This window comes from Scyliorhinus canicula, chromosome 7 (genome assembly GCF_902713615.1).
Source record: "Scyliorhinus canicula chromosome 7, sScyCan1.1, whole genome shotgun sequence".
Taxonomy (NCBI): Eukaryota; Metazoa; Chordata; class Chondrichthyes; order Carcharhiniformes; family Scyliorhinidae; genus Scyliorhinus; species Scyliorhinus canicula.
The window spans coordinates 10,079,382-10,101,202 of NC_052152.1; the positions used below are offsets into that span (position 1 = coordinate 10,079,382).

At 47.7% G+C, this 21,821-nt stretch overlaps 1 long non-coding RNA gene across 3 annotated transcripts in view; it reads left to right on the plus strand.

Moving 5' to 3' along the window:
* The window catches only part of LOC119968730, a 381,383-nt gene that overhangs the window by 207,782 nt on the left and 151,780 nt on the right, over window positions 1-21,821 (plus strand). For all 3 annotated transcript variants that reach the window (XR_005461191.1, XR_005461192.1, XR_005461190.1), the window contains one exon: window positions 20,097-20,154. This is a non-coding gene — a long non-coding RNA (uncharacterized LOC119968730). The remainder of the gene's footprint in view (window positions 1-20,096; window positions 20,155-21,821) is intronic.

The window sequence follows — 21,821 nt, forward strand, 5'->3', positions numbered from 1 at the left end:
ATGTTGCCAGGGCTGGATAAGTGTGGCTACGAGGAGAGATTGGATAACAAAGAACAAAGAAAAGTACAGCACAGGAACAGGCCTTTTGGCCCTCCAAGCATGTGCTGACCATGCTGCCTGTCTAAACTAAAATTTTCTACACTTCCTGGGTCCGTATCCCTCTATTCCCATCCTATTCATGTATTTGTCAAGATGCCCCTTAAATGTCACTATCGTCCCTGCTTCCACCACCTCCTCCGTCAGAGAGTTACAGGCATCCACTACCCTCTGTGTAAATAACTTGCCTCGGACATCTCCTCTAAACCTTGCCCCTCGCACCTTAAACCTATGCCCCTTAGTAATTGACCCCTCTACCCTGGGAAAAAGCCTCTGACTATCCACTCTGTATATGCCCCTCATAATTTTGTAGACCTCTATCAGGTCACCCCTCAACCTCCGTTGTTCCAGTGAGAACAAACTGAGTTTATTCAACCGCTCCTCATAGCTAATGCCCTCCATACCAGGCAACATCCTGGTAAATCTCTTCTGCACCCTCTCTAAAGCCTCCACATCCTTTTGGTAGTGTGGCGACCAGAATTGAATACTATACTCCAAGTGTGGCCTAACTAAGGTTCTATACAGCTGCAACATGACTTGCCAATTCTTAAACTCACTGCCCCGGCCAATGAAGGCAAGCATGCCGTATGCCTTCTTGACTACCTTCTCCACCTGTGTTGCCCCTTTCAGTGACCTGTGGACCTGTACACCTAGACCTCTCTGACGTTCAATACTCTTGAGGGTTCTACCATTCACTGTATATTCCCTGCCTGCTTTCAACATTCCAAAATGCATTACCTCACATTTGTCCAGATTAAACTCCATCTGCCATCTCTCCGCCCAAGTCTCCAAACGATCTAAATCCTGCTGTATCCTCGGACAGTCCTCATCACTATTCACAATTCCACCAACCTTTGCGACGTCTGCAAACTTACTAATCAAACCAGTTATATTTTCCTCCAAATCATTTATATATATTATGAACAGCAGAACACCACTAGTCACAGCCCTCCAATTAGAAAAGCACCATTCCATTGCTACTCTCTGCCTTCTATGACCTAGCCAGTTCTGTATCCATCTTGCTGGCTCACCCCTGATCCCCTGTGACTTCACCTTTTGTACCAGTCTACCATGAGGGACCTTGTCAAAGGCCTTACTGAAGTCCATATAGACAACATCCACTGCCCTACCTGCATCAATCATCTTTGTGACCTCTTCGAAAAACTCTATCAAGTTCGTGAGACACGACCTCCCCTTCACAAAACCATGCTGCCTCTCGCTAATATGTCAATTTGCTTCCAAATGGGAGTAGATCCTGTCTCGAAGAATTCTCTCCAGGTTGGGGTTATTTTCCTAGGAACAAAGAAGGCTGAGGGGTGCCTTGATCAAGGTGTCCAAAATTATGAGGGGGTGAGATAGAGTGGACAGGGTAAATTGTTTCCTTGATGGAGAATCCTAGAACCAGTGGATATAGATTCAAGGTAAGTGGCAGAAGGTGTAGTGGGAACATGAGGAAAAATGATTTTACACAGAGGGTAGTGGGAGTCGGGAATTTACTGCCGAGTTGGTGGTGGACGCAGAGACCCTAAGCTCTTTTAAAAAGTACCTGTTTTCGTGCTGGAAGCTACAAGGCTATAGACCAGGTGCAAGAAGATGGGATTAGAAAGGGGACCTGGTGTCCTCGAGCTGTTGCGGACAAGATGGGCTGAATGGCCCTCTTGTGTCTTTTTCCATGGTTCTAAGTCTTGGAATCATAGAAATAATAGAAAGTTAGGGGTGGTGCAGTGACGCAGTGGTTAGCACTGCTACCTCACGGTGCCGAGGACCCGGGTTCGATCCCGGCCCTGGGTTACAGTCCATGTGGAGTTTGCATATTCCCCCCCCCCCCCGTGAGAGCGTGGGTATCGCCCCGACAACCCAGTACTGAGCCCTGCGGAACCCCACTGGAACCAGCCTTCCAGTCACGAAAACACCCCTCAACAATTGCCCTTTGTTTCCTGCCACTGGGTCAATCTTTGATCCAATTATCTACATTCCACCGGGCTTTTATTTTTTTAACCAGTCTAGGGCCTTGTCAAAAGCCTCGCTAAAATCCATGTGGACCAATTGCACAGTGCTCATCCTTATTACTTCCTCAAAACATTCAATCAAGTTAGTCAGAAACAATAAACCCACACTAACTGTCCTGGATTAATCCGTGCCTTATCAGTGACAGTTTGTCCTATCTCTCAGAACTGATTCCAATAATTTGCCCGCTGCCGAGGCGAGACTGAGTGGTCTGTGATTATTCAGTCTTCCTTTTTTCAACAAAGGTACATCAGCAGTCCTCCAATCCTCCTTCGAGAAGCCTTCAATAATATTGCTGGGAATGTGGTCAGGGTCCATAATATTTGCCTTCAGCCTACAGCCATTTTTTGATTTTAAGTGGAGTGAATTGAATGGTCTGAAGATGCTTGAAGTCCAGAGCAGTTCCAGATGGACCATCCACTGGACACTTCTGGTTCGGAGATGGTTACAAATGCTTCAGCTTTGTCGTTTGCACTGATGTGCTGGTCTCCCATTATTGAGGATGGAAATATTTGTGGGGCCTCTTCCTTCAATTTAATTGTTTAATTAAACACCATCCTTGACTGGTTCAATAAGCATGCCCTCCTGCATGAGAATTCATGGGACCTGGAGTCAATTTTGAGGGCTCGTAGTGTAACTCCCTCTAAACTATATATCAAGGGGACAGGACATACCAACGGATGTTGATGAAATTCCTTTTAGAATTTGTAACAGTTTGACAAACTGAGCGACTTGCTGGGCCAATGCACATCAGAAGCCAGACCAGGGGAGGGATTCTCTGACCCCCCCCCCCCCCCCCCCCCCCCCCCCCCCGTCGGGTCGGAGAATCCCCGGGAGGGCAGTGCGAAACCCGCCCTGCCGCCCCAACACCGACTGCCGTATTCTCCGGCGCCGTTTTTCAGGCGGGGTTAGGATTCCCACCACGCCGGTTGGGGGCTGTTGGCAGCTGCCTGCCCCGACAATTCTCCGGGCCCCAATGGGCCGAGTGGCCATCAGTCTTTGGCTCGTCCCGCTGGCGTGGGTTACGCATGGTCCCACATGGCGGAACCTGACAGGTATGTTGGCGGGGGCGGTCGGGGGAGGGCGCAGGGGATCCGACCCCGGGGGGGGGGGGCACTGTAGCCTGGCCCGCAATTGGGGCCACCAATTTTCAGGCAGGCATGTTCCATGGGAGCACATCTTCCTTCCGCGTGGCTCCTTTAGAGCTCCGACATGGCCGGCGCGGAGCATGCGGCAAAATATGCCGGCCGGTCTGCGCATGCGCGGACCCATGCCAGCAGTTCCGCACACGCGCGAGATCACGCCGGCCCTTCGGCGCCGCACGAACTCTCTCGAGCTGGAGTGGCGCCAACCCCTCCGGCACTTTCGGGGACTGTTGACGCCGGAATGGTTAACCCCAGTCTGCCGCCAGTGTGAGACTTAGTCCCCAGAATGGAGAATCCCGCTGCAGGTAAGGACGGCACATTTCCTTTCCTGAAGGACATTAGTGAACCAAACAGGCTTTCACCACAATCGACAACGGTTTAATGGTCACCATTACTGAGACCAGCACTTTTTAATGCCAGGTTCATTAATTGGATGAAAGTGGGATTTGAACTTCTGTCCTGAGATTCGGGAGGGGAGTTGTTTGGCACACTGGTTGCCATCCCTTAAATCTGGATTTGAATCTGACCAGTCCCATTTGACAAATTGTTCCGGATCCTCTCCGGAATGTGTTTGGTCATTTACAAGCCAAGTGGGCATTGCGCAAGGCTGTGCAAAATCACCGGGACAACTCACGATACCAATTGGCGTGTGGAGTTGGTGCTGTACAGACCACTATTTCGGGGCTGGGACGGAGACGCAATGTTGGGTCAGGATGGAGAGTACTTTACATTTAATCTGCGCTGAGAGTGACGGACGTCCAGTCAGGTGACAGATTCCCAGGCTGAGGAAGTAGTTTGCGAAGATGAACATTTGTGTGGTTTATTTAGGATAGATACAAAATGATGTAATGCAGCTGCACCAGTGTTCCTGGTATAAATACAGATTTTTATCTAAACATAAACAGTGTCAAATGAAGGGGTATTACATATTCAATTTGCATTAACACTTTAGGGTTTCATGTGTAAGAACAACACACTGTCTGATCTCGAGACGTAGCATTGCTGTGTAAGTCTGTAATGCTATCACCTCGAGCTCTCGGCCCTCAGTCAGAGGGTTAAGGGTTCAAGGCTTACTCCAGAGCTTTGAGCACAAAATCTACGCTGGTGCTTAGTGGCTGGAATTCTCTGGCCGTTCGTCGTCGGAGGGATTGTCTGTTCCAGCCAGCAGTGCTTCCCCGCCCATGGGGTTTCTGGCGGCATAGAGTGGGGTCAATGGGCCCATTGACAATGGCGGGATGCAGGACCCTGCCGCCAGCGAACAGCGTGCCTCCTCCCGCAGCCAGGGAACCCAGCTCACTGCGTCAGCATTGAGGGAGGTGCTGTCTCTCAGATGAGCGGTTAAACTAAAGCCAGCCTTCTCTTTCTCCAGCTGATTGGTTTACATTTCATATTTATGAGATAGCAACAAATCAGCAGTGAGTTCTTAAAGAGCCTTTCCTGAGCTCTAATGCTCATAGCCTCACTCACAGTACATTCCATTGACCCAGCACCCAAGTGCTTGCTGACCTACGTTGGCCCGTGGTTAAGCAATGTCTTGATATTAAAATGATCATCCTTGCTTTCAAATTCCTCCATAGTCGCGTCTCTCTCTATTTCTCTAACTTCCTACAAGCCCACTTGGGTGCGGCAGCGCAGTGATTAGCACTGCTGCCTCACGGCGCTGAGGACCCGGGTTTGATCCTGGCCCCGGGTCACAGTCCGCGTGGAGTTTACACATTCTCCCCGTGTCGACCTGCGTCTCACCCACACAACCCAAAAAGATGTGCAGGGTAGGTGGATTAACCACGTTATATTGCTGCTGAATTAGCAAAAAAAAAGAATTGGGCACTTTTAATTTATATTTAAAAAATTAACTTCCTGCAACCCTCTGTGAGGCCTTCCTCTGAAATTCCCTCATTACACTTTTACGCCTCTCCATCTCTCTTTCTCTCTCTTCCTTTCAAACGCTCCCTAAAACCATAGAACCCTGGAAAAGTTGCGACACAGAAAGAGGCCATTCAGCCCATTGTGGCTGCATCGGCTGAAAGAAAACTAGCCGCCTGTGTTCATCGCACCTCCCAGCACACGTTCTGTAGCCTTGCTGGTCACTTCCTCTTTGACCATGAATTTTGGTAATCTGCCTAAAAACACCTCATGTGCCTCAGTGCCAAATTCCGGGAACATTTCTGTGACGACCACTGGGATGTTTTACTTCAGTTAAGGTGCGATATAAATATTGTGTTGGGAATATTAACAGTTGCAAACAGGAAAAGTGTGAATGGAATTTACCAAACAAACACTCCTAAACGTTGGTAAATACCAGGGTGTGTGAGGCATCTCCATTGAAAATCAGCATTAAACGAACAGGTATTTAAAAAAACCAAGGAGAACAGAGGCGTGAGAATGCTTGAAATATTGCAACATTCTGGTTGGCTATCACCTTGCTTTCAATAATTTATTCCTGGAAATAAGTCTAGACCTTGAGAAAAAAAATACAAAATCTACAAGCATATCTCGGGTGTTCCAAATTTTCTTTGCTAATTTTCCCTTATGAAGCGCCTTGGGCTGTTTTACATCATGGAAGATGCTGTGTAAATGCAAGTTGCTTTTGTTGGTTGATGTATATTTGTGCTGATGAACTTTCCACTTCGGCCCAGACGCAGGTAGCGTGATCAGCTCTGGGCGCTGCACCTCAGCTAGGATGTATAGCCTTGGAAGGGCAGTAATGCAAGTTTGTCAGAACGATATCGGGAGTTAAGGGGTTAAATTATGAAGGCCAGTTATATAAACTTCCCAATTATTCCACCTAGTAGAGAAGATTGAAAGATGATTTAATTGCAATGCTTAAAATGTTAAGACTTGATTGCGTAATTATAAAGAAATAATAAAGATTCAAGGACACCTAATCTTAAATCAAACCTTCATCTATTGAGTGGGGTAGTGGAATGGAATCATCTTCTTAACACAAAGTTACAGAACTTGGGCTGTGGGTGCCGGAGGGAGATTGGAGCTTATAGCCTGAAGTTGACAGACTGTTCATGAGTAATTTGTGTCCAGAGATGTGGAGCAAAGGCAGGTAAATGGAGTTGAGGTACAGATCAGGCAGGATCTAATTGGATGGCACAGCAAGTTCAATGGGCTGAATGGTCTTCTTGTGCTCCTGTGATTGGCATCACTCGTCAGACCTGAGGTTATGTGCAAGGAAGAAACAGGCCGTTATTTTAGTGGACTGAATGAGGGTAAATTGATTTAATGGTACTGAGTGGAGGGGAGCTGTTATCAATCTATCGCTGGTACACATGAAATGTGTACACTTTCCAAGAATGCATAAGTGTGTGTTGGTCTAATTGGGAGAGGTTTGCTTTAAAAAGCCATGGAGTGTGACCTGCACAGTTAGTACCAGGAATAAGTACAAGTTAGGAGGAGAGATTTGAGACACTAAGGTGCTATCATCTGCAGCCCAATAGCTCAAAGAGAGATTGTCATATAATCGCTTAGATACAGCACAGAAACAGACCATTCAGTCAAAAAACACCTGCACTAGTGTTTATGCCCCACACAAACCTCCTCCCACCTTCCTTCTATTCACTCTATCCATTCAGGGGTTTGCTAAAGGTTTATCAAAATTACCAACGGGTTTTGGTGGAATCAGTGGAGAGAGAACACAGCCTGTGATTGGAGAATCTGTGACGAGGTGTTCTGACTTAAAATTAACATTTCATCTGGCAACAACCGGGGCGCGATTCTCCCAAAACGGGAGAAATCGTAAAGCTGGCGTCAAACCCGGGCGGGTTTGACGCCAGCGCGCCCCTTCCCGACCGGGAACCGATTCTGGTCCCCGGTCGGGGCTAGCAGCCCGACGCCGTAGGCTCCGGCATGACGGGCTTAACGAATATCGTTAAGCCCGCTTGCCGGAGTTAGCGCCGGCTGACGCGTCATATGACGTCAGCCGCGCATGCGCGGATTGGAAGACTCCAACCCGCGTATGTGCGGATGACGTCATCGCGTATTTGCGCGAAACCCGCGCATGCGCGGGCCGGGTTGCCCCTCAGCCGCCCCGCGAATGGATACTGCGGGGCAGCGGAAGGAGAAAGAGTGCGCGGGCATCGGGCCCGCTGCCCGCGATCGGTGCCCACCGATCGCGGGCCCATGGCACCCTTGGCACGGCCGTGGTACTGCCGTGCCAATCGGTGCCATGGTTATGAAAAGCGAGTTTGTGACGCCGTTTTTACGAACGGCCAGACCAGGTGTGATTGCCGTTCGTAAAAACGGCGTAAAGGGCTGGGACTTCGGCCCATCGAACAGCTGTGAATCGCTGCCGGCCGTAAAAAAACGGCGGCAGCGATTCGGGTCGGGAGTTGGGCGGGGGGTGGGGGAGAATAGTGGGAGGGCGGAAAAAATGTCGGGAAGGCCCTCCCGCTATTCTCCGACCCGTCGTGGGGGTCGGAGAATTTCGCCCCCGGTGTCCACTAAGAAGAGTTCCCAATGTTTACCTTTGTGTTGAGAAGTATTTCCTAACTGAACCTCTGAAAGGATTGGCTCTAATTTTTAGAATATGGGCGGGGTTTCCAGCCCTTCACGCTGGTGGGATCTGCCAGTCCTGCCGATGGCAACCCCTCCCCTCTCCACCCCCTATACCCCCCACCCCCTCCCCCCACCCCCATCCCCCCCGCCGCACACGGAGGCATCCCCAGCGACGCGAGACGGACGAGCCACACAAAACGCTGCAAAACGACGGGGCCGGAAGATACACCGCTGGGGGCCAGGAGGGACACGGAACATCGTATCCAATGACCTTAATCCTAAAATTCCAAAGGAGGGGAAGTACGTGGGTTGGATTCTCCAGTCCCCCAGCAGTGTGTTTCCCGGCGGGGGTGGCCATTCGATGATGACGGGATTCTGTACTCCCGACCCTTGTCAATGGGATTTCCCATTGAAGCCTCCCAGGCCGCCAGGAAACCCGTGGTGGGGGTGCGCTGCCGGTGGAACAGGGAATCCCAAAGGTCGGAGAATTCCGGCCACTATCTCTCTACACTATCCGTTCATCTTAATATCTTGAAAACTTTAATTAACTTGCCCCTTAACGTTCTAAATTCCAGAGGAAACTATCCTAGTTTGTATAATCTCTCCTTGTAACTTAACCCTTGGAGTGCATGTATCATTCTGGTAAATCTACTCCTCCCAAGGCCAGGATACCTTTCCTAACGTGTGACGTCCAGAACTGAGTACAGGATACCTGCTTAATAATAAACAATAATTGAGAAAACGAACTACATTCAGAGAGAGAGAGAGAGGCCCAGAATGAGAGTTAAAAACACTTTCCTCTGTCATTGTTTATAATGCTACTGGCCTAGTGATTTTGTTACTGGCCTACTGATTTTGTTACTGGCCTAGTGATTTATTACTGGCCTCGTGATTTTGTTACTGGCCTCGTGATTTTGTTACTGGCCTCGTGATTTTGTTACTGGCCTCATGATTTTGTTACTGGGGCAGCACGGTGGCACAGTGGTTAGCATTGCTGCCTATAGCGCTGAGGACCCAGGTTCGAATCCCGGCTCTGGGTCACTGTCCGTGAGGAATTTGCACATTCTCCCCGCGTCTGCGTGGGTTTCACCCCCACAACCCAAAAGATGTGCAGGATAGGTGGATTGGCCACACTAAATTGCCCCTTAATTGGAAAAAATAATTGAGTACTCTAAATTTTTTTTTTAATTTTAAAATGATTTTGTTACTGGCCTCATGATTTTGTTACTGGCCTCGTGATTTTGTTACTGGCCGAGTGATTTTGTTACTGGCCTCGTGATTTTGTTACTGGCCGAGTGATTTTGTTACAGGACTAGTAATTTTGCTACTGGCCTCCTGATTTTGTTACTGGACTAGTGATTTTGATACTGGGCCAGTAGTCCAAAGGTCTAGGCCTACGATCTGGGAGTATGATTTCATAGTCCTCTATGGCAGGTGTTGAATTTGAAAAATTGAATTAATTGACTAAAGCTGACATAAATAAAAGTCTGTATCGTTCATGGCAGTCATAAAACCACTGGACTGTGGTTCAAAGCCTATTTGCTTCACAGGTGGTTTACCATTTGGTACTTGAGGGATGGAAATCTGTCGCTCTTACCCAGTTAGGCCAATGTGTGACTCCAGACATGTACCGGTGCGGTTGATTCTTAACTGCCCCTTGAAACGGAGCAGCAAGCAACTCGCTTTCCAGCAGGTACTCAAGAAGGCAAATTACGGCCATATTCTATGGTGCATTGAAGGATGGATTTTGAGGAATTGTTATGAAGTGGAACTTTTATCTGAGCTGGATGATTTTTACTGGGGTAAGCTCAGCCCCCGCTATTGAAGACAGCAGCTGCGTAAGGCTGCCAATGAAAAATTGTCATTTCCTGCAGCAACCTCCTTGGAAGTGCTACTCTCTCCTTCCCCCCCCCCCCCCCCCCCCCCCCCCCCCTCCAATGGTTGTTAAATTTTGGATTCAACATAACTAACGCCGATAGGGCGGGAATCTCGGGGCTCCCTGCGGTATTTTTCTCAGCAATGGGAGGCAGTCCTCTGTTGGCCGTTGGTGGGATCTGCAGCTCCCGCCACTATCAATGGAATCTCCCACTGACTCCACCCCACGCCGCCGGAAAACTTCGCCGCAGGGGTACGCCGTTGACAGGATCAGGAAATCTCACCGGCATGAAGAGCCAGAACATCTCGCCCGTAGAATTGGAGAATGTGTACGGCATTGAAGAAGGTAATTAAATCCAGTGTATCCATGCTGCCTCTTTGCGAGAGTAACTCAGCTAGTCCCACTCTTGCGACTTTTCCCCATATGCCCAAACATAAGAACATAAGAACTAGGAGCAGGAGTAGGCCATCTGGCCCCTCAAGCCTGCTCCGCCATTCAATGAAATCATGGCTGATCTTGATCTCATTGAATGGCGGAGCAGGCTCGAGGGGCCAGATGTTTTTTTTCTTTCAGATAATTATCCCATTCCCGTTAGAAAGCCTCAGTTGAATCTGCCTCCACCACACCCTCAGGTCGTGCATTCCAGAGTCTCATCACTTGCTGCATAAACACATTTTTCCTCATATCGCCACTGTTTCTTTTGCCAATCCACTCAAATCGGTGTCCTCTGATTTTCCATCCTTCTGAGAATGGGAACAGATTCTCCCTATCCATCTCTGTCCACATTCATCATTGTTTTGAACACCTCCATCAAAATCTCCTCTTAATCTTCTCCCCTCCAAAGGAGAGAAATGTCAGCTTCTCCAATGTTTCCACATCGATGTAGTTTCTCTTCCCTGAAGCAATTCTCAGAAGTTCATAAATTCATGAGATAAAGGAGCAGAATTAGACCATTTGGCCCAAGGGGTCTGCTCCGCCTTTCAATCACGGCTGATCTCATCCCGGCGTTAATTCCACTGTCCTGCCCATTCTCCATAACCCTTCAATCCATTCCCAATTAAAAATCTGTCTAACACCTCCTTAAATTCACTCTCTGTCCCAGCTGTACTCTGGGGTCGCGAATTCCACAGACTCACAACCCTTTGGGAGAAGAAGTTTCTCCTCAAATCTGTTTTAAATTTGCTACCTCTTACCCTCAGACAAGAGAGAGCATCCGCTCCACGTCTACTTTATCCATACCTTTTAGCATCTTGTGTACATTGATTTGATCTCCCATCATTCTTCTAAACTCTAGAGAATATAGCCCTAAATTGTTCAATCTCTCTTCATAAATGTTATTATTATAAATCGTATTGTGTAAAATAACATAATATAATAATAATCATACTATATACAGCCTTTCATGCTGTAAAACGCCCCAAGATGCTTGTTGGGGTTGTTATCAGACAACATTTGACACTGAGCTACATAGAAATATCAGGGCAGGCAATCAAAAACTTGGTCAAGCAGGTGCCGTTCTTTCCTGACTGCCGCCCCCAGGGATGCAGGACAAGGTGGTGTTGAAAACAGGGGTTGGCGAAGGTAGGGTGTCGGAGACCTATAAGGAGTTAATGGATTGCGATGGAGCACTGATACAATAAGTCAAATGGAAGTGGGAGGAAGAGCTGGGGAGGGAAATGAAGGCTGGGGTGAGGGAAGAGGCTCTGGGGAGAATGAATGCATCCTCCTTGTGTGCTAGGCTTAGCCTTATTCAACTCGAAGTAGTATATAGGCGCATCTAACGGTGGCCAGAAGGTGCAGGTTCTTTGAGGGGGTGGAGGACAGGTATGGATAGGGGGGGGGGGGGGGGGGGGGGGGGTGAACCCCAAACCATGTCTATATGTTTTGGGCTTGTCCGAAGCTGGGGGGGTTCTGGCAGGGGTTCGCTGACGTAATGTCCGAGATGCTGAAGGTGGCCCCGAGTTCAGAGGTGGTAATTTTCAGTGTGTCGGAAGACCCTGGAGTCCGGGGGTCGAGAGAGGCTAACATTTTGGCCGATGCCGGTAAGAGTCAAGTTCGCCTTGAGAGGGTCAGTGGCGGGGTTCGCTCGGACTTTGAAGCTGTTAATTGACTTCTTCAAGGACGGTTAAGACGTCAGTGGGGGGGGGGGGGGGGTTGAGAAGGGCTCAGGCACAGACGCCAATGATGGAACAATTAATATGGGGGGTTTATTAGGCGCCATAACTGGAGGAATGCAAAGCTTGCGGAGTGCTGCAGAGCTGGAGGGAGTTACAGAGAGGGGGAGTGGTTCAATGCCCTGCTGAGATTGGAAAACAAGGAGGGGAATTTGAAATACCTGTTTTTTTCTGGGCCCAGATCTAGTGAAGGTCAACAAGTGCAGTTACTCTTTAACCGCATCGATTGTAATTAAAAAGCATTGAAGGTTTCCGAATTGGAACTGCCTTTCCATATTTCACTGAGCACATTTCAGGAAATGGCCCAGGAATTCCCCGTTGTTCCGTTCAGATCTGTTTCCTGTTTCATAACCAGGGCTTTAACAAAACAAATTTCCTGTCTGACTTGATAAATCCTCCGAGATAATAAAAAAAACTCACAGATTTCTTCGTATTTCATTTTTGGACGTCTAGAATTTAAAGTTGCAAGGAAAGATTGAGGAAGTTGGGTTTGGGGCTTTTATGGATAAGAGAAGATTGATAGGCTGGAAAATCTATCCTGCTTCAGATGATAAGAATTCCTATATTTCACTTTTACCCGAGGCTAGCAGCTCTGTTGTGTATTATAACACTTTACAAGTGGCCCCGTGACTTTCCCCAAGCGATTCTTGATCTGTTTTTAAAGCAGGGAGTTTTATTTCATGATCTGTTGTTCTGATGTGGCCATTGCTGGAAAGGCCTCTTTTAATTGCCTACCTGTGCTCACCCTGAGGATCAGGTTTTCTCAAATGGCCGTCAATCTTGTGGTGACGGTGCAGGGAGGTTCTAGGATTATGACCCAAGCACGGTGATGGAACAGCAATGTTCATTCAAGGTAGAGCATAATTTGGAGGGGAGCGTGAACCTCGGGTGTTTCTGCAACGTTGATGCTCTTATCTTACTTGGCGGTCGAGATCAAATAGAAGGGAAGTACTGTTGAAATTAATGTTGTGATTAAGTGTGGTGAATGTGATTCACACCGGATTATAATCTGTATATACATGTGCCTATATTGTAAGTGCAGTTGCACTACCTGACCACCAGGGGGAGTAGCACTGGGAATGCTCGCGAATTGTACTGGGCTTCTCCCTTGGTTCCGCCCAGGACTCCTCCCCCTGGAGCTGCTGTATACAGATCAGTGCCACATGGTCAGCCGGCCAGTTCACCGAAAGTTCAATGGCTAACCGGCTGGCTCTGTTGTGAGTATATTAAAACCACTATTCTACTCCTACAAGCACGTGTCCGTAGAATTGTTGGTTCCAACAGTAAGGAGGCATATAAGTGTACAAAAGCCCATCAAATCTACACTGGTTCTTGAAAGGATCCAATTAGCCCCTTTCCCCTCCCCTCTCTTTCCTCATACCCTTGCCATTTTGATTGCTTTTTTTCCACTATTCTCTCAAGGGATATGAGTGTTGCTGTCTAGCCTGCTCTTGTTGCCAATTCAACGTTGATTGAATTGATGGCTTCGCTGTGCGTCTGGAGTCACGTGTCGGCCAGACCAGATAGGAATAGCAGATTTCCTTTCTTAGAGGACGTCACTGAATCAGATGTGTGTTTGCAACAATCGATGGTAGTTTTCATGGTCGCTGGGACTAGTTTTATATTCCAGATTTATTAATTGAATTTGGTGCCGTGGTTGGAATTAAATCCATGTCCCTCGAGGTTGAGGCTGGGGCTCTAGTATATACTCCCCCCAAGTATTGTCCAATTCAATTTTGAAGGCTAGTATTGAATCAGTAGCTATCATTCTGTCAAGCAGTGCAGTCCAAATCCTAACTATCCATTGCATTAAAATCATTTTGCTTGTGCCACCTCTGATTCTTTTGCTAGTTACTTTGAACGTGTGCCCTCTAGTTATCAACCCTCAGTCACTGGAAAGAGTTTCCCCTTTTATAATCTGTCTAAACCCTTCTCAAACCACGCCTCAGCCTTCCCTGCTCTTAGGAGCACAACCTCACATCCTCCCACACATCCTGAAAGACGTGCTGTTAGGTGAATTGGACATTCTGAATTCTCCCTCTGTGTACCCGAACAGGCACCGGAATGTGGCGACTAGGGGCTTTTCACAGTAACTTCATTGCAATATTAATGTAAGCCGACTTGTGACACTCAGGATTATTATTATTGGAAATTTTCAGGTAGGGGTCTTCTGTATGGCACAGTGGTTAGCACTGGGGATTCTATGTCCCCACTCGAAACCATCCACATGGCTCTTATAGTGAGCTGCAGTGCAGCCAGTAGATGGTACATTCTGCAGTCATCAGATACTATAATTCTATCTGACTTTAGTGAGACCACACCAGGAATGCTTTGCACAGTATTAGTCTCCATATATAAGGAAGGATATGCTTGGATTGAAGGCAGTACAGCAAAGGTTCACTGGACAGATTCCTGGGTTAAGATGTTGAGTAAATTGGGTCTATACTCTCTGGAGTATGCTAGGTTTTATTGGTTAGAATATTGAATACAGGAGTTGAGACGTCTTGTTCAAGTTGTACAATACATTGATAAGACCACACATGGAATACTGTGTTTAGTTCTGGTTACCCTATTATAGGAAGGATATTGTGAAACTAGAAAGAGTGCAGAAGAGATTTACGAGGATGCTACCAGGACTTGCTGGTCTGAGTTATAAGGAGAGGCTGGATAGGCTGGGACTTTTTTCCCTGGAGCGTAGGAGGCTTAGGGGTGAACTCTTGAGGTCTATAAAATAATGAGGAGCATCAATAAGGTAGATAGTCAACATCTTTTCCCAAAGGTAGAGGAGTCTAGAACTAGAGGGAATAGGTTTAAGGTGAGAGGAGAGAGACACAAAAGAGACCAGAGGGGAAATTTCTTCACACAGAGGGTGGTGAGCACCTGGAACGGGCTGCCAGAGGCGGTGGTGGAGGCGGGTACGATTTTGTCCTTTAAACAGCAGTTAGTCAGTTACATGGGCAGGGTGGGTATAGAGGAATATATACCCTGCACTTCCATATCAACTCCATCTTGCTGCACAATCCTCTATCATGACTACCAAATGGCTCTTTGGATTCCCATCTCTTAATCATTTTATTGTCCGAATATCTATCAGTCTCACTCATGAATGTACTTTTTGAATGAGTATGCATTCTCTCTGCAGAAAAGAATTCCAAAGATCCCCAACCATCAAACCATGTAATTCCTACAATGCAGAAGGAGACCATTTGGCCCATCGAATCTGCACTCTACCTAGCCCCACTACCTTGCCCTATCCTTGTAGCCCCACCTAACCTGCACATTTTTGGAAACAAAGGGTCATTTTAGCATGGTCAATCCAGCTAAAACCTGCACATCTTTGGACTGTGGGAGGAAACCGGAGCACCCGGGGGAAATCCACGCAGACATGGGGAGAACGTACAAACTCCACACCATTGCCATTGTGGGGGGGTAGGGGGTGGATTTGAACTTGTAGATTACTAATATAGGTCTCTGGATTACTAGCCCAGGAATGAAGCCATGATGCGACCATATCTCCAAATTTCATTCGTGCAATTTAAATTTATTCTCTCAGAGAAAACGTGCAGACATGAATAAATGTTACGGGAGGAGAGTCTATCAATGCATTTAGATTTACAGCAAAATTGCTCCATTAAAGGTGATGGACATTAGAATTCTAATAGAGGGCTTGCATGACAGCTATGCATGCTGGGATAGCTTTGCCTCCATCGTTGCTCATAAATGTCGCAGTTACTCAGATGAGCATGAAAGCAAGAAAAAGAGTAGACTGGAAGAGAAACTTGAAAGAAGGGTGCATCTGAACCCCATCTGACAGAAGAACAGTTTCCAGCACTGACATTCTTTACGTTGGAGTACAGCGAGTGAAATACCTCAGGTATACCACTGATGTCTAGAAGTTGCCCGATACGGGCACCTCCCGCTAAACTAGTTTTGTCTATCTGGCTGTGTTCCTCCATGATACTGAAGGCCCTGTTTCCATATTGCCCCTATTGTTGTTATGTAGGAAAACAAAGCAATGAGAAAAAACTATTGAGCCTATTAGATCCAGTGTCACAGGTCACAGATAATTGAAAATGAAATGAAATGAAAATCGCTTATTGTCACGAGTAGGCTTCAATGATGTTACTGTGAAAAGCCCCCAGTCGCCACATTCCGGCGCCTGTCCGGGGAGGCTGGTACGGGAATCGAACCGTGCTGCTGGCCTGCTTGGTCTGCTTTATAAGCCAGCGATTTAGCCGAGTGAGCTAAACCAAACCTGCCTGTCTGTAATTGTGTTTGTTTTTGTGCATGCAAAGTAGTGGACTGGGTTGTTATGTTGCTGGAATGTCAATGTGGTAATTATTGTATTCATGGCTGTATTGGACATTTCGGAGCGGGCATGTTAGTTTGACGTTTTCCGAAACCTTTCAACTCAAAATGTCCTTGCACCATAGTGTATTGAAAATGTCAGCTGATAAAGACACAGTGAGGACAATCTGACACCTGGGTGAATGGCAGGAACAATGACAGGGCTGTTTAGCACACTGGGCTAAATCGCTGGCTTTGAAAGCAGACCAAGCAGGCCAGCAGCACGGTTCGATTCCCGTAACAGCCACACCGAACAGGCGCCGGAATGTGGCGACTAGGGGCTTTTCACAGTAACTTCATTGAAGTCTACTCGTGACAATAAGCGATTTTCATTTCATTTTCAACAACGGGTCCATCTCAATAACCAATGAGATCTTGTAAGAGAGAGTGCAAAAAGAAAGGAAAAGCTGGGAAAAAACATTGAAAACATAGCTTTTTTTCGAAATTCGCAAAGAGCAATTTACTACCTGCATGACTGAGATGGAACAGTTTAAATTGGCAGCTTTCTGAGCGGTTGATCGGAATTCCATTAGTGATAATCATGCCGTTAAAAAGATACTTATAAGCCTTAGCGTTCTGTGCTGAGTTTAATGGGCAATCAGTGTGTAAATCCAGCAAGTTGTTCGAGATAATTGGGAGAAGAAAAGTGTGGCGCCAGTGGTGGGAAGCAAAGAATGGAGCAACATTAATTGATCAGCCAGCTCTGGAGATTTGCAGCTCACGGTGCATCTCTTAATCCTCAGAATTAGCTGGAAGATTTCCTTGTCAATGAGTCATTATTTTGCCCGGCAAGACTTGGCTTTTTATTACAGCTCTAATAAAGAGCAGCAGATGTAATGTCCAATAATGTTGCCTCGAGAACGTTCAGGATTCAGCAGGTAGGTAACCCGTTGCTTAAACACCTAACTGGGGCAAATAGACTGAAGCTAAATTCAACATCGAGTGCACAAAAGCAGGGCAAGCAGATCCGCCCCTCCAGGCCTTGCAACTTGTCTGTAGTTTATTAATGTGTTGCTATAAAAGATGCTGGCTTGTCGCCGAAAGGCATCGGAGAGGAATTTTCCAGGTTATTTTGTCTTCCCCGGATTGGCCTGGGTTTTTAATCTGATTTCTCTGCTCTCCCAGAAGGTCATATGGAAGTGGGGAGTAATGTTTCCTGCTATGGTGCACGCATGTGCGGTTAGACAGCAGCCCCGTAGGCACCATCCAGGCCTTGTTTTGTGTTGGAAGCCACACATGCGGGGCAGCTGCACAGAGAACGCTGAAGAAAATGCGCATTTAAAAAATGGTCGTGAGCAACAACGTTTTACAGGGAGCATCGGCGGGCTGCGCCCTGCGCATCTTGTGATGGGGAGGGTGGTGTGCGACAGGCTGGATGGATCAGACGGACCTTTGACATCTGCAATTGTTGTGATGTACTAATATATTCATGCATGCATAGCAACCAGGAGACATATGTGCGTACACATAAACAAGCAGACAAAGCATGCAGACACGCCACATTGTGGTGGGAAGAGTGACGGTTTCGCGGACCCCTGGGACACCACAGTAGTGGTATTTGAGGTCGCTGGTCTTGTCCCGCCCCGAGGTCCAACAGCTGAGACTACTCGGGTTACCAACTCTCCAGGCTCACCCTGGAGTCTCCAGAAAGTGAAGATTAATCTCCCAGGCACCATTGTGACCAAATCCAGGGAGAAAAATCGTAGGGGCATTAAAAATAAAAGTGTGCATTTCTTTCACTTCTTCTTAGTTCATTAATTATATTAGCAGTCCGTCTGGACGGGATAGCTGGAGACAGCATAATGATGCCCCCACAGACAAGTCCAGCCAGGGTTGGTAACTTGCGACTTGAATGGGGCAAGTATAAGATTGTGGGTTCGATTCTGCAGTTCTCCCCGCAGCCCCTTGGCACATTTTAAAACCCCTTTGTCGCCCCAAAATTGCGCCGCACAGCCTCCGAAGTGCGGAAAACAAGCTCTATTTGAAACGGCAGGCCGCTATTTAAAACGGGAAACTGACTTCTATTTAAAAAGAAAAACAGACCTGCTATTTAAAAAGAGCTGTGGTATTTGGTTTACATTCGGATTCCAGACTCTGTGAGTGTGAAGACTCAGCCAAGTGTCAAAATCATGAGCCGTGGCCAAGTTCTCTGTGGACGCTGGGACTATTTTGGTCTTTCTATCGCGCTGTCACAAACCCTTGCATTTATTCAGCCTGGTTGCAAAATACTTCAATAACTGAGGTCATTAGACAAGGCTGTGTGGGTGAGGATATTTATAAAGAATTGAGGTCATTGTTCGGTATTGGGGGAGCCATGCTCAAACTGAGGATCGATGGGCAAATCGAGGGTTGGGAAATCCGAACACAGGAGAGCAATCAAGCAGGGGCCTGCTGAACTAGGCCTCCCCTTTTGCTTGGTGCCTGCACAAATGGTCGGGATAATTATGTTGAGCACTTGTTTCCGAATGCAACTTATACCAGTTCCTGACAGGGCCTTCGGTTTTATTGCATGCATGCTGAATCTGCGATCAGGAGTGGACCATTCAGCCCCTCGAGCCTGTTCTGCCATTGAATTTTGTGCCTTTAGTTTGATTACCTGACCTGACAAAAATCTATCAATCTCCATTTTGAAATTTTTAATCACCCATCAACCAGCTCGACCTCAATAATGGTTTTGAGGAAGGAAATTCCTGAATTTCCATCACCATTTGTGTCAAGAAGCGCTCCCAGACATAACCCTTGAACTACCGAGCTCTAATTTTAAGGTTATGTCCCCTGTGGATTCCCCCCCCCCCCACCCCCCCCCCCCCCCCACCCCCCCCCCCCCACCCCCCCCCCCCCCCCCCCGCAACAGAGGAAACAGTAGCTCTTCAGCAGCTCGATGAAATGAGACCTTAAACTTCTGTTTTCAAACCTTGTGAAATGCTGTCCCCTAAGAGTTTAGCGTCTGAGAGTACTGGGGACAATTGGAACTTCCAAGGCTGAGATTGAGTTCTGCTGGGTGAAGGCCTGCGAGCGAGGAGTGCAAATCAGTCGTGATTGAACTGAAGCGCAGAACAGGATGGAAGAGCTGAATAGTCTCCCCCTGTCCAGAATATTCCTGATCTCCACTCAGCCCAGGGACACTGGGGCTGATTGTTGTACCCAGAATGCCTGGCAAACCGTGGGCCACATTCTCCGATTTTGAGGCTATGTCCGGAGGATCCATGGCGTTTTACGTGGGAAATATCGGCCCTGCCCCCTCACCGATCCTCCGACCGGTGAGGGACAAGCAGCCGTGCCACAGAAAGTGGCGAGCCTCGAACAAATAAACGGCCGGAGAATTGTCGGGTCCGTGGCCGTGCATGTGCACATCGACGACATGCAGCGGTCGCGCCATACAACATGGCGCCGGCCATGCGTGGACCCGACCTGGCAGATAGTGCCCCCTTGGACACCCCCTCGCCAACCCCATCCACCCCCACCAGTCCCCCTGGCCCTCCCCGAAGACCCCCGGCCAGCAGCACGGCTCCCGTCTGACTGTGGAGGCACTGGACATAGTCCGCAGCCACCACACCAGGTATCCGCACGGCTGGGACCACACGTCCCCTGTGCCGTCGTGAACTCGACCCATCGGGGGCGGAGCATCAGGGGAGGGCCTTCAGGTGACGTCCTGAGGACATCCCAACGGTGTGCGCAGTGGGCTGCGATGACACAGTTTCAGAGAGGGCGGAGCATGCAAAAACAGGCGCCGCCCCCGATTCCATCGTAAACAGGGATTCTCTGCCCGATCGCCGATTACAAAATCACCGTCGGGAAATGGAGACTCTCACCCACGTGTTTGTTGGGTTTCACATAATGCCTTCACTCACTCAAGTCTAGAATTGGATTCTTAGGGTAGTAGTTGTCAGTGCTCTGCATATCAAAATCAATCCCATCTGACCCCATCACCCTTTTCTTTCATTGCAGGTGTGTCCTATTGACTGTGTTGGTTGTGATTACTCTCTCTCAAGAAAACAGGCTGCTGGTAAGTGCTCTCAATACACAAAAATACTAAACATGATCATGTTTATTCCCAGAATGTGGTGAAGGGTGCAGGTTGCCCTTGCATTTGAATATTTTGGAAACCATTTACCTCCAAAACCTACCTCAGAATAGGGTATGCAAAAGAAATGCTTGTGTCGACCCTGCAGTTCCAAAAGGGATTCTCAGTGTTTGGTAGGGCCAGGTATTTTGTTATTGATCATTTGATGGTCCTTTTGCTGAGAGTTGCCACCTTGTGTCAAGTCTACACCTGGACAGGTGACAATAGAGGTGAGCTGGGGCATGTGTGGAGGCAGTAATAGGAATGGTCATTGAGGTCGGAATCCCAAGGCCTAGTTTGTTATTGGCCCTTTCAAAACAGATCTCGGGATTACTACCGGTGCCCCGTGCTAGTCACAGTAGAAATAGCACGATGTACCGGATGAATATGTAGCTGAAGAGATGGTGTGAGGGGGAGGGTTACAGATTCCTAGGGCATTGGGACCCCAGTTCTGGGGGAGGTGGGACCTAACCCTAATCAAGATAATAATACGATGAAAAATAGTCGGGATGGGACAAGGAGCAGGGGGGGAGACTATTAGCCTTACGGTTTTATATCTGAACGTGCGGAGCATTCGAAATACAACGATGAATTGGTTGCGCAGGTAGATGGAAAGGCATGTGATATAGTTGGCATTACGGAGACATAGTGACCAAGGGTGGGAATTAAACATTTAAAAAAAAATTTTAAAAATAAATTTAGAGTACCAAATTATTTTTTCCAATTAAGGGGCAATTTAGCGAGGCCAATCCACCTATCCTGCACATCTTTTTGGGTTGTGGGGACGAAACCCACACAGACACGGGGAGAATATGCAAACTCCACACGGACAGTGACCCAGGGCCGGGATTCGAACCCTGGTCCTCAGCGCCGTGGGCAGCAATGCTAACCACTGTGCCACCGTGCGGGGAATTAAACATTGAGGGCGATTCAGTTTTTAGGAAGGACAGACCAAAAGGAAAAGGTGGCGGAGTTACAGAAGATATCGGTGCAATATTGAGGAAAGATATTAGTACAGATGAAGTGGAATTTGTCTGGGTCGGGTTAAGAAACATCAAGGGGCAAGAAACATTCACAGGGATGGTATACAGACACCAAACTGGTAATGTTGGGAATAGCATTAAATAGGAAATCAGAGATGCATATGATAAAGGAGCATCTGTGATTATGGGCGACTTTAATCTGCATATTGATTGGGTGTGTCAAATTAGTCACAGTACAATGGAGGAGGAATTTCTGGAGTATATACGGGATGGTTTTCTGGATCAGCATGTTGAGGAACCAACAAGGGAACAGGCCATCTTAGACTGGGTGTTGTGCAATGAGAAAGGATTAGTTGGCAATCTAGTTTTGAGAGAACCCTTGGGGATGGGTGACCAGAATATGGTAGAAGGTGAATAGTGAGGTAGTGAAGTCTGAGGCCAGGGTCCTGAATCTCAGTAAAGAGGTGTGAGCTGGACTGGGAAACATTACTGAAAGGAAGGCCAGTGGACAGACAAGGGCAGCATTCAAGGAACGAATAGGTGAACTCCAAAAGTTGTTTCTTCCTATTTGGCACAAGAGTAGAAAGGAAACAGTGGCCAAACCATGGATTACAAGGGAAATTAGGG